Source organism: Suncus etruscus, chromosome 11, assembly GCF_024139225.1.
Source record: "Suncus etruscus isolate mSunEtr1 chromosome 11, mSunEtr1.pri.cur, whole genome shotgun sequence".
NCBI classification, from domain to species: domain Eukaryota; kingdom Metazoa; phylum Chordata; class Mammalia; order Eulipotyphla; family Soricidae; genus Suncus; species Suncus etruscus.
In genome coordinates, this window is record NC_064858.1 from 30,250,313 (window position 1) to 30,264,684 (window position 14,372).

Below are 14,372 nucleotides of genomic sequence, written 5' to 3' on the forward strand. Positions count from 1 at the left end.
TTATTTCCCTTATTATCATGAGATTGTTTTAAAACATGCTCACACACTTCTCCCGATGAAAGAGTTTCAAATGCTCTTTTCCTTGTTTCTGTATCTTCCTCATTGGCTCTTGTTTAACAAACAAAGTGAGTTGAAAAGAATGGGTACTACTTGAAAGGCCAATTAAAAAATGAGCAAAAGTAATGTTGCATTCCTCCCTGTGATGCCACATTGAGAGATTGGCATGTAACAGTATAACGATACTAGGGTGGAGATAATCTGTAGGGTTAGAGATCACATAATCAAAATTATGTATACAAGTTTTCAAGTGACTCAAGCTTCAACTTGACATCAATTAAAGCAAATATGAGAATACAATTTTTGCCATGATTACAGCATAATAAATCTGGATTTTTTTGTCGGTCAAGGAAAATTAAAAGCATGCACTGAGATTGTCCTGTAACTAGCAAGTTGATTCATTAAAACTCTTAGTAATTTAATGTGTATGAACTGTTTGACTTTCAAATGGGCAAAAACATGGTGAAAATAAAAAGCCTTCTACCGATATTCAGAATTGTCTGCATCATGAGTCTAGAAAAAATAAATTAGAATTCTCCAAAGTGAGAAAAATACATCAATGTAGATCACAGAATATTACAGGTTGAGGGTAGCAAGTGTGTCTATAAATCTAAGCGATAGTTAAGTTGTATCACCAGGCTGGGAATTGCCTGTACTGCTTCAAGTAAAAAAGATGCTGTCATTCATTTTGGATGAGCTTCAATGAGATAACACATAATCAGGGACAACAGTCCAGGGAAGGAAAGGTAAAGGGGAGGGGTCTTTAAAATGCTTTTGATTTAATACGAGGCATGCACTATTAATAAAGAGGTTGAATGATACCTGTATGTTTTATAGGCTTATAAATTGGCTGTAGTAAAATATTTTACATCTTAGATCACTAGGTATTGTTTCAGCTTATTATGGGAGATATCTATCTAGAGTTGACTGAATTGTATTAATCTGAACCTAGTTTAATGATGCCTTAACAGTTTTATGGGGAAATTTAATGTTTGCAATATCCATGTTCCTTATTTGAAAGCGTGACTTATAGGTTTCTCATCATCCTTAAATTATGAAATCCTTCAGCTAATAAAGGAAAATGATTATAGTTTGCAAAAAAAGGCAAAGTCATTTAACAATTCATATAACTGTCTATTGTAGGACTTTGCATAATAATTGTAATTTAGCTATTAGGAATTCTAGGGGCAGTTATCAGTCATATTCTACTATTTGAGGCAAAGTTCAAATTATTTAAAGTATTTTAAATTCTTAAATTAAAAAAATAGACAAGTCCTAAATTAGAAATATACTTTGTAGTAGCAAGATATTATTTCAGAGCAAAGAAATTTCTCATCATTTTCAACAGTAGAAACCACAAAACAGATTACTTCCCAATTTTTTTTTTTTGGATAAAGATTAAGTATTTTTAGTTTTTCAAGTGTTCGGGCCAGACTTAGCAATGTTCAGGCCTTACTCATAGTTCTGTACCCAAGGGTCATTTCTGGCTTAGCTTGAGGGAGTCATATACAATGCCAACTACTGGAGCAGAGTTGTCCATGTGTAAGCCAAGCATCATAAGTAGTGTACATGATAAGTAGCTTCCAAATATGTTTATTTATAATTTTATTTTTTTAATCTTTTTGGCTTTTTGGCCACACCTGGTGATGCTCAGGTGTTACTCCTAGTTATGTGCTAAGAAATTGCACCAGGCTTGGGGGACCATATCCAACCCTGAGATATCGAGCCTCCGTCAGTCCTAGGCTAGTGCAGGCAAGGCAGACGCCTTACTGACAAATATGTTTATTTTTAATAAAGAAAGTATAAATTTCTCTTAGTAGAGAGTTGACAGATCCAAAATTTCCGTTGCAAATGGAAATTGATAGTAGCTGTTTAATAAACCTGAAACAACAGCATATAGAATTCAGCAAAAATGTAAACATTGAAAAGAAATGCTAGAACTACTTGACATTATATAAATATATGACCATAATTTATCTCCTTAGTTGTTGAGTTATTTTATAGAGCTCAGCTGAGTATTTAAGAATTTGACAGATAAACATTACAATAAAAATATTAAGCATACTGATTTTTCAAGTTATAAATTTACTTTTAAGATAATAAAATATTTCTGTTTTTTAAAAAATGTAAACACATAGGGTTTACATTTGTATTAATGAACATAATATGTTTAATTAATTCAAGAGAGTAAGTAAGATTGCTGGAAGCAATCTTAGTTGTACTGGTCATACTTTGTATGTAAGATGCATGGCATTAATTCTTACTCCCATAAGCATACACAAACTAGATTGATAAAGCTTGATTAATAGAATTTTGAGATCTTGTTTTGGTTTGCAGCTTTTTTTTTTTTTGTTTTTTTTGGGCCACACCCATTTGATGCTCAGGGGTTTACTCCTGGCTAAGAGCTCAGAAATTGCCCCTGGGCTTGGGAGACCATATGGGAAGCCGGGGGATGGAACCGGGGTCCCTTCCTTAGTCTAGTGCTTGCAAGGCAGGACACCTTACCTCTAGCGCCACCTCGCCGGCCCCATTTTGAGATCTTAATTATCTATATGCTCAAATATATCTGAAAAATTATGAATTTAATTATGCTAGACAATTAAAAATTGTACTTTGGTGTTAGAGTGATAGTGCTAACTATAGTATAGTATAGTTGATAGTATGCTTGCCTTGCTCACAACCAACTTGTATTTGATTCCCAATATACCATATGAACACTACCAGGAGTGATCCTTGAATGCAGTCTAAGCACAGTAAGTCCTGAACACTGCCATATGCTGCCCACATAAAAAAGTAGATAATGCTTTGAACATAAACATATTTATAGATTGATAGCAACTCATATATGTACATCAGATTATGTGGAACATAAGATATTGTTTACTTTGGTCTCAACAAACATCAGACTTTAAGGAAGAATTAGTGGACATCTATAAACTATTAAAATATTGAACACAGAAAAAAGTTTATAAACAAATTTTGTAACCCATTAAAATCATGTTACTTAGAATTTTTATGCTTCAGATGTGTCTCATAAAAATTAAAAGGTATAAATATACTACATAAAGATCACCATTACATTTTATAGCAAAATATTTATTATAATAATATATGTATAATCAAAATAAAAAGTATGGGCAAGGATAAGTTTACTTTTTGTTCAAATGTATCTAAAGTGGTTGAAATAGTATTTTACATTTAGAATTGTCAAAAGATTTTATTTGGACTGTTGGCAAATAAAACTGTTCATTTTATAGGAGATATAAATATGTCTGAAGAGCTTATCTTTATTCTATAGTATAGATTTTTATAATCTATTCTAATATCTAGTCTCAATTGCTATATTTATGGGTTTCTCTGTTTTAAAGATAAAACTATTTTAATTTTCTACAAAATCATGCAGAGTTATAACAAAAAACATTTTTATTTAGATTATTTTTGGGGGGTGGGGTTTGGGCCACCACCTGAAGATGCTCAGGGGATACTCCTGGCTCTGCGTTCAGAAATTTGCTCCTGGTTTGGAGGACTACATGAGATGCCAGAGGATCAAACTGCAGTCCTTCCTAGATTAGTGTGTAGACGGCAAGCATCCTACCGCTTGTGCCACCACTCTGGCCCCTAGATTAAGTTTTGTGTGCAATTAGACACCGTATTTTAAGTCCACAGTTTAATGAGTTTTGACAAATGTATTCATTCAACTGCTATTCATTCAACTGTCACATTATGACAAAGAACTTTTTATCATTCTAGAAGTTGTTTTTGTACATAACTGAAAGTAATTTAGAAATTAGTTTTGTGTTTTTCACAAACATCAGGGTATTTTTAATAAAAGTATGTAGTCCATAAGATGTTTAATAAACCAAATACTTAAATTTTTGCTATAGGATACCATACTGTTATTCTTTAAAATTTTTGTTATAATATTCTTATATCATGGAAATATATGATGCTAAAATGTGGATGGCTTAAAATAGTAAAACAGAAAGAAAAAATTCTACCTTTGCTTATGCAATTTTAGATTCTAAGTCCCCAAGTCTTCAGTATTTGTTGAGTTTTAGTCATTCTTATCTTTGTTTTACAGATATAAAACACTTCAAAAAACAATCTATTGATGTGTTATGAATATTTTAATATATTTTATTGAAACTATTGTGATTTCCAAAATTCTTCATAGTTGAGTTTCAGAAATCCAATGTTTCAGGGCCATTTCCCCACCACCATGTTGACCTCCCTCCACTGATGTTTTAAGTTTGGTGATAGCAGAACGAAAAGAACTTAAGTCTTTACATGTTCCTAAGCTTAAACTTTAGTGAAAGTATATAGTAATAAACAAACACATAATTTATACAGACTATTATATTGTTTGGCATATTGATATGCTGAAAATAACAGAAAATTCATTTCAATGATAAACATGCCACAAGAGTGGGAAAAAAGTAAGGTGGCTTTTATTAAGCAAAGACTTCAAAAGGGCAGTAAAGAATGATAAGTATATGGAAGGTTACTCTGACCGTGCAGTGGGTGAGCACTTTCTGTTTTCAAACCCCCGGAATCCAATATGATCCGCTGAGACTGCCAGAAGTGATTTCCAAACATAGAGCCCAGCAAATCCTGAATATAGCGACATGTGGAACCCAAACAAAAACAACATAAAACAAACAAGAAGGTATTTGGGAAAAGAATTGTACTCAGAGATTAGCAAGTAACACTTGGAATTAATTTTTTCTGTTGCATCTTTCTTTAAAATTGCTAATTTAGGCAAGTCTGGAAACAGTAGTTAAGGGAGGGCTTGTTTTCTACCATTTAAAGCAAGACAATTTTTTTTTTTGAAAGTCTGAAAGTCTTGATCTCAAGGGCCTTCACCTTTTTGACCTCCCAAATCTGTGAGGTCTGAACTTCAGTCTCTGATCATTGGAGAGATCTTTCATTAATATGAATTCCTCATACACTTCAATAAGTCTTTGGAGTTCCCCAGAACTTAGCTTCTAAAACAGTGAGTTGTAATCTCTGATGTGGTTCTATAAATGAATGTGGTTATTGAGAAGATTTTTATTTAAAACAAGTTTATATTTATCATTATTAAATGTTTGATTGTACACCTACTTTATATTTCTGGCTCATAAAAAAATTTCTAGGAAAATGGTTCATATGTAGAAATATTTTTTAAAAAACCCTGGTCTATTTTTTTTCCCTTCTCCCCACCTGACCCCCGCCTGTACTCTAGACAGGCTTTCTATTTCCCTCGTACATTCTCATTATTAGAATAGTTCGAAACTTAGTTATTTCTCTAACTAAACTCATCCCTGTTTGTGGTGAGCTTCCTGAGGTGAGCTGTAACTTCCAGCTCTTTTCTCTTTTGTGTCCAAAAGTTATTATTGCAAGAATGTCTTTCATTTTTCTTAAAACCCATAGATGAGTGAGACCATTCTGTGTCTTTCTCTCTCTCTCTGACTTATTTCACTCAGCATAATAGATTCCATGTACATCCATGTATAGGAAAATTTTATGACTTCATCTCTTCTGACAGCTGCATGATATTCCATTGTGTATATGTACCACCATTTCTTTAGCCATTCATCTGTTGAAGGGCATCTTGGTTGTTTCCAGAGTCTTGCTATGGTAAATAGTGCTGCAATGAATATAGGTGTAAGGAAGGAATTTTTGTATTGTATTTTTGTGTTCCTAGGGTATATTTCTAGGAGTGGTATAGCTGGGTCATATGGGAGCTCTATTTCCAGTTTTTGGAGGAATGCTTTCCATAAAGGTTGAACTAGACGGCATTCCCACCAAAAAACAAAAACAAAAACAAAAAAAAAACGAAACGAAACAAAACAAAACAAAACAAAAAACCCTGGTCTAGAAACCTCTCATGCTACATTTCCTCTGTCTTTAATACACTGTATTATCTTGGATTGGTTTAGCTGATTCTTCATTCAGGGTACCTTCTGCATTCTATCTGAGTTTTCAACTTATGGAATATTCTGGAATCTTTCTTGAGGCAGCACACTGGACAGACCCTATAGCCTCACTCATTTGTTCTTTTCTTAAGAATCACTGTCCATAAGTATCTATTCTATAACAACTGATGATTACTGCCTGGTATCTTATTTATTAATTAAATATTTATGAATCTATTGTCTGGTTCTTCCCAATGAGACATGGAACCTATAATGACAGATAGATTGCTTTTACTTTTTGTTGTTGTTGTTTTCACTAACCACCCAACAGTGCTCAGGTTTACTGTGAGCTTAGATTCTGAAATTACTCTGATAGACTCAGGGACCACATGGAGTACCAGGGACCAAACCTAAGTCATCAGTGTACATAAAAAAAAAAAAAACCCAATGCATTTTCTCTCCAGTCCCTGAAAGAGATTCACATCTTAACTATGTATTTTTTTCCTTAAATTTTTTTATGGCAAACAATGGTTAGAAAGATGATACAGCAGATAGGTCATTAGTCTTTCCAGCAGTTGACTTGGGCTCACTCTTCAGCATTCTTTTATGGTTCCTTGAGCATAAAGCTAGAAGTAAGTCCTCATCACCATTGGTGTATGCCCACCAAACAAAACAAACAAAAACAAAATTGTATTTGGATTTTATATTGCTTGAAAATGATTGGTGATTGGAAAAGTGAACATAGACCAGATTTCTGAGAGAGCTTGGCTTGGATATACATGGGTATATTGTATGATATTTCTTGCAGCATGAGTTATTTAGTATTTTTAAGAAACTGAGGTCATTGAGATTGTATTGTTAGTCATTGTATTCTCAATATATAACATATAGCTGTGTTGAATAAATATTTATTGGAAAAGATAATAAATTACAGAAGAAAAAAAATCTCTGCTTTCACAATTTCTGTAGCTAGACTTAAAAGTGAAACCAATAACGAATAATAAATAGGAGAAACATATTTAATATTAAATAATTAATATTATTTAATTATTAAATAATTAATAAAACCCTGGTTTTATTTTTTTTCTTGACTGTGAGTCAAGAAAAAATCAGTAGACTAATATGTGGCACAGAATGCTTAACCTCTGAAGTGAGATACAGAAAGACATTCACAAAATGTACAGACGACCTGGTAGAAATACCACCCAAATTTTCTAATATATTGCTGCTTGTTCATAATATCTTAAATTTAGAACTGATATAATGCAATATAAAAAGCTTTTAATTCTTTACTTATGTTAAGAATAAAATAGATATATGTGTATATCATTAGTTATGAATACAGATGAAGTGAATGCAGTTACTAAAAACCAGGCTCAATCTCACATGTAGATGAGAAACCAGGCTAGTAGTCTGCATCAGTAGATGTAATTTAAATTTTAATCTTCTTGTTGTATTCCTATATTCACTTTGTTTAAAACATTACAATTGCTTGTCTGTTTATTTCTAAACATCGACTATAACATTTATAACCCACGCATTTCAAGCATTTTCTGTCTTCAAATTTATTGTATGTCAGTGATATTTTGTTTCTTGAACTATAATAAGTTAATAGGCTCCATGAACTGTATCTAAAATACAAGTTTGTACTGGTAGCATATTCCCAACCTCTAAAATGCCTTTCATGTCAGTGTGTGAGATACCATCAGGCGTTTGAAAGCTGCAGCCTATTTATAAAGATACCATCAAACCCTGCCTGATGTAGCTGACTTATGAATCAATTATCTGAACTACACCAAGTGATGTATCTATTCTGAATTTCAGAGCCATATATTTGAAGCTAAACTACAAACAGATAAAACTATTCAACAGCTTATCATGATTCTTATCTTCATATTTATATCTGTCAAATGTAGAGGGAAAAGACCCAAATGTTACTGATTTGACGGAGATGAGGTTTTAAAAATAAATCCCATACATACAAATTTCTCTCTCTTTCTGTCTGTTTCTCTCTCTCTTTCTCTCTCTCTCTGTCACACACAGGCATACATACAGAACTTTCAAACTACTTCATTGCTTTGAGAAAAAAAAAATTAACAAACAAATTATTAAGTAAACCAAACTGCAAAAAACTAAATTACAAAGCACATGTGGAGCTCCTTTTGTATAGGGGACAATAAGTAAAATAGATTTTTTTTAGTTTCAATTTTTCTAAGAAATTGATTTACAAGGTTGCCTACATTGAGTGTAAATTGATGACTATCATAATTAAGAAATGTTACCCCTCTAGAATCCAGCTTCTTAACTAGGGAAATTCAAAAAAAGAGAAAGAGAGTAGGGGGAAAACATTGCTTGTGACATGAACTCCTGAAATAACTCTCACAACATACAGACTGCATTGGGTACAGACATCACATTCATTAAATCTCCAGATCTTATTTGTCTTTTTATCTAGTCTCTTATTTTGACCATCTTCTTACAGCTTTCTTAAACTCCTGCCTTAAGTAGGTGATTAGCTCACTAAACAGAAATATTATAAAATATAAATATTGCTTAGTGTTCCCCCTCCAAATATTATAAAACTACCAAACCACTCAATGTGAGGAGGAAATAAACAGGCTAATCCCATGTATTGTTGAAACTGGCCATTCTGAAAAGATATATTAAAAGATATATTTCTTTGTGTGTGTGTGTGTGTGTGTGTGTGTGTGTATGTGTGTGTGTGTGTGTGTGTGTTTCTGGTCTACACTCAGAGATGCTCAGGGGTTACTCTTGACTGCACTCAGAAATTACTCCAGGCAGGCTCGGGGACAATATGGGATGCTGGATTTGGAACCTTGGTAGGCCACATAGCAAGGCAAACACTCCTGCTGTGCTATTGCTCTGGCCCCCTCTTTTGTAAATATTAATTATTTTGCTTACCTTGCTTTGCCTAATTATAGGAAAGTTTTTATCCAAACCAACCAAACTCACTAAAAACCCACTTCACTGGGTATAGAATTAAATAGACCTGAAAGATGCAAATAGATTTTTATTTGTTCAAACCATTTAGCTTTCTGGTTAAAAAAATCTGCATAAAATTAATGTCAAATAATTTCTTTATGTGTCAAATTAATAATGTCAAGGTCTCCACACGTTAGTTTCCACCCCACCACACACAAATAGTGAATTATAAAAGTTGTAAAAAGAGATTGGAAAGAAAGGGTTTAATACTTTGCATATAGGAGGCCCATATTTGAGCCCCACCACTGCATTCTTCCTTAAAGCACCACAGAAGCAGCCCCCAAACAAAAAACCTGGAGGAAGTTACTCTGTGTGGCCCCCACACCAATCTAAAAGCAAATAACAGGAGTTAAAAATGAAGCAAGGCCAAAACTTAGCTGAACAAAGGCTTTTGGAGCTTCATATAATACAAAAACGAGGTTTCTGAAATTAAGGTTTCTACAGCAGGAACTCCTATTGAGGTGCTGTGTGTGGATACAGAAGTGGAATGAAACTGGTTGAACTGAACTTCAAATGCACAGAACATTTAATATGAGATTTACTATACTAAAAACCTCCCGGATATATCCTAGGTATCAGTTTAAATGGATTTCATCATATTTTTTCTTCTGGTCTCTTATGTCACATAAAACCACACCTGGCTGCTCAGAACTTACTCCTGACTCTGTGCTCAAGGATACCCTCAAGCAATCTCAGGGGAAATATGTGGTTTCCAGGGATTAAATCCTAATACAAGGTAGGAAAACCCATCAACATATTCTCTTCCTGGCTCTAAAAGCTTTCTCAAGATGCTTATGGTTGGTTACTCAAGCCTGAAATCCCTTTTGTTAAGCAGAAGTAAGGAAATATCCTACATGATGAGATGGAAATAGAAAGTATGATTTAGCATAAGTCTGAGGCCCTTGGGTTTGACAAGGAATATGGTGGGTAGCTGGTGGGAAAGAATTAAGCCATATACATTAATTTTTTTCAATCAAGAGAGAGCATGCATGCAGTCTTCCACTATCACAAATTGTGGAGTCAAGTTTCCCACATTTGGGGAAATCACAGGGGCCAGCATGTCCGGAGTGCAATCGGCAAACCTCACCCTGGGGAAACCACCTTTCTAATCATGGAATCGCCCCTGTCAGGTAAGTATTACATTAATAGTTTTAAAATATGCTTATATAAATAAAGTAGAAATGTGTTATATGAGTGAAAAAATTAGAATCAAGGTGTGTTGGATAGGAAGTGGCTGTGGTGATGGGATCATAGTTATGAGAATGTAGTGTCTTGAATTAATAACTATTAGTGATAAAAGTCAAGAGTTAATCTTCACTAAGTAAATAGAAGTCAGGACAAAAAAAGAGATTTCATTAATAGTGTATTATACAAACATTAAAACTATCCTGTAGTTATTATCCTATTTGGATAAAATAGAAAACTGGAGTAATTAAGTCCTTTAGAAATTTCTTAGTGGTAAAATATATGTTTATGGTCATGTCTCTGAGCCATATTCTTTCTGTTATATCAGTCTATCTATAAAATAAAGCAATGTATTGAAAAACTAATCAGTTATGGCAGAATTGAGATTACTGGTTGATTATGTAACAAAAGCAGCAGAAAACCTAGCTAAAATGATGCCTGAGATTTGGGGTAAATTATTCTGGTTTCGGCAATGGTCACAAGGGAATATAACAGGAGGAATGGGTTAAGAAAGAAAATGTATTTTTGAATTGATTGAATTTGTCATCATTCTGGACTCTTGTAGGAATATTTACCAGGTAGATGAATGTAATATTCTGGAATTCAGGCTATATGTTAGCAAGATTATGATTTGAGTATGAGGTACAGAGAAGACAGAAGTCAAGAATGGATGATAATGGCTAGAGATTTGAATACAAGGAGCAGGATAAAAAATGATTTAGTTAACAAATAAACCATAATAACAGAGACAGGAGTAAATAACTCTGAGTGCTTTTACCATATAGTTTCTTTTCCAGAACCAGCCACTTTGAGAATTAAAGAATGATCTAAAATATTTACAGTGAGACAATGAGTTAAATGATACTAAACCAAGCCTTACCAGGACATAAGGCCAATGTTCTTTTTTTTTGTTTTGTTTTGTTTTGTTTTTGTTTTTGGGCCACACCCGGCGTTGCTCAGGGGTTACTCCTGGCTATCTGCTCAAAAATAGCTCCTGGCAGGCACGGGGGACCATATGGGACACCAGGATCTGAACCAACCACCTTTGGTCCTGGATCGGCTGCTTGCAAGGCAAACGCCGCTGTGCTATCTCTCCGGGCCTAAGGCCAATGTTCTTTAAATAATTAAGAAATAAGATTTTCTAAAAAGCAGAAGGATGACTCGGTAAGAATGTTAGCATCTTTTCATTCAACATTTTTCATTATTGTGAAAATGTACAATATCAAGTATTCTGGGAAAACACAATGTTTTTGCTTTTAGAAAGACAATAAGGAATCATGAAGATTAGGCAGCCACTTTATCATTTTCCCACAAATAATCTCTCGGGTGAACATCTCTGGGGAGCAATGACTAAGTTATTTGTTTATGTGAGCACTTATTTTGCAAAGTGACATTTTAAGATCTTAGCTTCAAATGGTGAGCTAAGCCTATTTCAGTTTGCTAACATGATTTGAACTTGCTGATCTGATTTTCTTAAATTTAATGGTGATTTAATATTCTCCAAATCAACATCTATCATTAAGACTAGATAGCCTCAGTTACCGATTTATCTATTCAATTTTTTATTCTTCATAAACATTTCCAGTTAACTCAAGCCACATTTCTGCTTCCTTGCACATACACTGTACTGTAACTAGTATATTCTTACCTATGTTGCATAAATTATTTTGTAATTCTTCCTGATATATTTTATTTCATCATCAAATAAAATAATATATTTTATTTTATCATGAGTTTTATACTATTAGTTATAAAATAAGACTTACAAATATATGAAATATAATAAGTGATACATACATTTTTGTCATATTATAAAGTACATAAATTTGGAAAGTATTAAGCATTTGTAATGTAAGAACATAAGCAATAAAGTTATTTACTAAAAGTGATAAAATTTCATAGCTATAAAACCTTGTATAAATCTGTATAAAGAGAGATTTCAAGTGATAATAAAAACTGAGTCCCTGTAATTTAAAAAATGCCCACCTTGTAGAACAATGTGCAAGGTTCAAATTTCCCACTCTATTATTTGCCTTCATTGATGTAATTTAAAAATTAAAAACAATTATGCCATTCTGAAATATTTATATGTATATTAGAGATAAGAATGTAGCTTATAAAGATAATGAAAAACTTTACTCTTTTTAGAGGCAAATTTGAAATTACAAAAATGGTTTCTGAATAAATTAATAGTGTTTGAATGAAAACCTATTTAAGAGCATGAAAAATTGTGTTTTCTTTTTTTAAGGCCAGTGGTTTTTATAGTCTATCATTCTTACCTAGAACAGAATAACTATTATTATTTTAATTGTAGTATTTATTTAAAACATCACATTTATTTCAATGATGAATCAAAGTTGACTTTTCTAATAGTTTTTCTGATAAATTCCACTATATTTCATTGGGATATTTTAAGATTGAAGCATACAATATGAAAGTTTTTAATATCTTGTGATGATGGAAATGGATAAACAGTATAATAGGAAGGACATTTGCCTTGCATGGAACTAACCTTATACAATTACCAGCATCACATATAGTTCCCTGAACACCTCTATGAATGAACCTTAGGTGTAGAGCTAGGAGTAAAACCTGAGAAAAACTAAGTATGACCCCAACTTTCCCAAAATAAGTTTAGTAATAACAGAAGAAAGAATAGATTTTATATGGGAGTTTTGATTCCTTTAAAATATACAGATAGGACCTTGTGTACATTTGGCCATCTCCATAAACTCACACTATTCTTGAAAGATATGTATATAAACATGGTAAAAAAACAATGGGTACGCCAACCATACAGCTAAAAATGGCATATCTATATGAGAGAGCGAGCCAAGTCTCTGCCCTGCCAAAATGCCAGCAGCACCCACCAACCACACTGCTCCTTTGACAATGGCCCAGTTTCGTCAGTTAACCACAGGTCTCTGCAGAGATGCCAAACTGACCAAAACTACAGATATGATAATTTGGGACTTACAGCTCTAAGACATTTTTGAAGTGAATGTGTGCACCATAACTGCTATCTTGTACTTCCAGAAGTCCTGGCAAATGAAACCACACCCCACAAAAGCCAAAATATCAGCCACAGAACTTGGAATTCCTGGACCACACAGCCAATGACAACTCCAAATGTTTTTCAATATTGTCATGCCAGTAGGAATGTACCAATTAGACATCAATATTGATTCAAGGACACCAGATGTTCAAAAACAAAACCAATAAAAAATCAACTACCAACAATTTTCTTAGCAAACCTCACCATGCTTTAATGACCACATTGAGAGATACATAATTTTCACGTTTTTTTGTAACTATACATTTATAATTTTATTTCCACTTATCTGTAGACAAATATGTAATATAAAATATAGTATATTGTGCCTGCCAATGGGGGAAGGCTTGAGAATGGGTGGGAATGCAGGGACAATAATGGAGTGAATTTTAGATTGGTTTTTGAATTGGTCTTGAAACAAATATATTATGAGCAATTTTGTGATACCTGGTCTTTTAATAAATTAATGTATATAAAAACAAAGTACATACATACATACACAACTAAAGTATTGTGAAAAATATATTACTTTTGCCATGAAATATATACCATTTCGGGATAAATTTACAAATTCTTTTATTTAATTTGGATAGTAGGAATGTTCTTAAAACTGCTAAACATGTATTTTTGATTTTGTTGATATATTTATCATAGATGAGTTATTTTTTATACGTTTTTGTTAATTTGAGGTGGCATCTTTGCTACTTTTTAAAAATTTATTCACAATGTTTACAAAAATTTTCATACTAGGATTTTGGTCAAAGAATGTACACTATCCTTCACCAGTGCAATCTTCCTACCATAAATGTCCCTCTATTTCCTCCTTCCATCTTAAACCACTGCCTGTCTCTCAGACAGGCATTATTCCTCTCTCCCTCACTACCATTGTGACACAATGACAACTACCTTTACATTGATAGTGAGAGAGAGAGAGAGAGAGAGAGAGAGAGAGAGAGAGAGAGAGAGAGAGAGAGGAAGAATGCCTGTCTGAGAGACAGGCAAGTGGTTAGGGCAGGAGAAGGAAATGGGTGGGCATTTGTGGTGGGAAGAACTGTCATTGTGCATTGTGGTTAGTGCTCTAGTTGCACTCACCACTCTTTGTGACAAGCATCATGTTATGAGCTGGTCCTTCAATGTACAGCTCTATTGTCTGGATATTATTGCCATACTCTTTTAAT

The 14,372-nt window shown here is 33.3% G+C and overlaps 1 non-coding gene across 1 annotated transcript; it reads right to left on the bottom strand.

The window, feature by feature from the left end:
- Positions 1 to 9,931: 9,931 nt before the first annotated feature.
- LOC126023253 (U1 spliceosomal RNA) lies at positions 9,932 to 10,095 on the bottom strand. The gene has a single exon (XR_007500445.1). It is a non-coding gene; the product is annotated as a U1 spliceosomal RNA (small nuclear RNA).
- Between the last annotated feature and the right edge of the window lie 4,277 nt (positions 10,096 to 14,372).